Below are 2,759 nucleotides of genomic sequence, written 5' to 3' on the forward strand. Positions count from 1 at the left end.
GTGGTAGTAGTAGTAGTGGTAGTAGTAGTAGTGGTAGTAGTAGTAGTGGTAGTAGTAGTAGTGGTAGTAGTAGTAGTAGTTTATTTATTTATTTATTTATTTATTTATTTATTTATGCTTCAAATACTTCAAATACTTCAATGCTTTTTTCATGTGTTCCCACTCTTTCCTCCATAGTTTACACATTTTATATACATGTACTGCAGTCAAAATAGTTTAAGACGACCAACATTGTCAAGGAGAAAAGTTGCCGTCTAAGACAGGTGGGTGTCTTATACGGGTGATCGTTAGAACAGGCTCAAGTGTATGATTATATCCATATCATGAGTGGTCGTAGTGATACATTATGTATACAAAATAGAAAGAAATGGGCTTAGGCTACATCAAACACACTCACAACAACCACCCTGGCCCTACAAAAAATAATAAAATAAATTAAATTAAATTAAAAATTTAAAGTAACAACCCCCCCCCCCCCTTCCACCCGAAAAACACCCCACCTAAGAGGTTATATATATAGGCCTAACCTCTTTGCACCCCACGGACAAAAGAAAACATTCAAATACAGACGACAACAAGGAAATAAAAACAAAAATTATCAGCTGCAGCTGCCGTGTCGAGAATACATTCAATGGCCTACATTTCACATCGTAGCCTCAAGAAGTTTCTCACAGACCCCCCCAGACTGGTTTAAGACTCCAAAAGCCACGGGGATCTAGACAGGGTATAAAGGCGTTTTTATAGAGTTATTATTCAAAATTCTGACAACACAAAACATTCGAAGACCACGACAAAGCTTTCATTCGCTAATATTGCCAAGTAAACATAGAGTCTAATTGCCTATTCACATACGAAATTTTCTACTTGATGCGTGGAGAAGATTTTATTGAGTATCTTGGTAGATCTAATTGTGTAAGAATCTATCCCAACTTACTGTTCCGGTGGGTCCTGACTCTGACAGAGTCGGATCATAATCTAATTCAGGCACATAGGCAATCTGCGGCCTTCGGGACAGACCCAGCCCGCGAGCAAAGTCAAGTCCGTATCATTAGTATCAACACGGGGTGCTCATTGGGGGCTCGCCAGATTGAGGACGCAAAGCGGCTATCGTGGCACAAGCCGATCGCGCCCATAGAGTTCGCCTTAAAAACAAACGCGTCCGACCCGACCAAATCACATCATATGTGTGTGTGTGTGTGTGTGTGTGTGTGTGTGTGTGTGTGTGTGTGTGTGTGTGTGTGTGTGTGTGTGTGTGTGAGGGAGAGAGAGAGAGAGAGAGAGAGAGAGAGAGAGAGAGAGAGAGAGAGAGAGTGAGAGAGCGTGTGTGTATGATGTGGCCAGCGTGAGTTGGTTATAATAATATCAATTGATAGATCAAGAGACAAAACTGTTCGTCGTTTAAGGGGGCTACACCCACAAAATCAAAATTCGGCTCAAAATCATGGAATTTGCGTTGTAGGCATTTTTAGCTTCCTCAGCTTCTCCTACAACTATTTCATGGCCTAAAAACCCCCAAAAACCGTATTTTTTCCCATACCGGGCATGTTTGTAACCGCCATTTCCTCATAAAGTCAGTATTTTATTTTTCTTTATAGGCCGTTTTCTCAAAATGCGACTTTTCTCTATACGTTTTTTGAATAACTCCACCATTTTTCATCCAATCTTCATGAAATTTTCACAGAATGAAGAGAAGAGTTAATACTAAAAATTTGTCTGTTGAATTTTTTATATATGGAATAGATTTTTGTTGGTGGTGTCTGGAGTGTGGATTTTCACGGATTTTTCGCAAACTTGAATGCTACCTAAGGACAAAATTCATTAAAAATGTTCTAATTCGATTAGGAAAAAAACAACAGACAAATTTTTTGATCTCATGTTTGTAAACACGCATGCAAAAAAACCAATCAATTTCCATGAGCGATAAGTGCGATATTCATTACGTAAGACATGTCAATAAAATCCAATACGGCGGCGTATCCATGGAAACGAAACTTTTTTCTCAAATTTGATTGCTGATTTTAAGACTCCTTACTATGCTTGTTATATGTGTGAAATTTGGTAAAACTCGGTCCAGTAATAAGCGAGATAGCCTCCAGGTGTAGCCCCCCCCCCCCCTTAAAGTTAAAATAGTTTCCGTCCAATAGACTAATATTTTTATTTTATGGAAAGCCCTTGGGTGACATACGCCATAGTGTAAATTTTTGCCTCACTTTTGAGAGCTTGGTTATTTTTACGTTTCACCCAATCATTGTCTCCTGCTTTGGCCCGAGAGATAATATTCGAACGAAATCACTCAGGCCTAGATCTAATCCGGCCCCCGACTTGGACACACTTGTCCGTGCCTGATCTAAATTGTGCACGTAGGGGAAGAAAAAAAGGGGGTGGAGGTGAGAGGATGATTAGCGTAAAAACAATTACTGCAATGACAGTTGAGTACCACAGGTAGACAGGCTACTCACATGGACACGGGGTTCTTTTTCGCCTGTCCCCTCCTATTGAATAACCTTAATTTTGAAAGAGGCATTTATGATACAAGTCTACTATTCCAAGGCATAGCGATCTGTCTAAACGAAACGGAGTTTTTTGTTTTTGTGCCTTGTCTTAAAAAAAACAACAACAACATAACAACTAGATTGTTACACCAGTCTTGCCATTATCATCCTTGTGTCAAAGATAGGGCGAGGTTTACTTCCTAAATAGATGTATAGTACTTTTCAAAGTGGTTAAGTAACGTAAAGGGGGGGGGGGGGGGGGACGAG

The sequence above is a fragment of the Aplysia californica genome, unplaced genomic scaffold, assembly GCF_000002075.1.
Source record: "Aplysia californica isolate F4 #8 unplaced genomic scaffold, AplCal3.0 scaffold00222, whole genome shotgun sequence".
Classification (NCBI taxonomy): Eukaryota; Metazoa; Mollusca; class Gastropoda; order Aplysiida; family Aplysiidae; genus Aplysia; species Aplysia californica.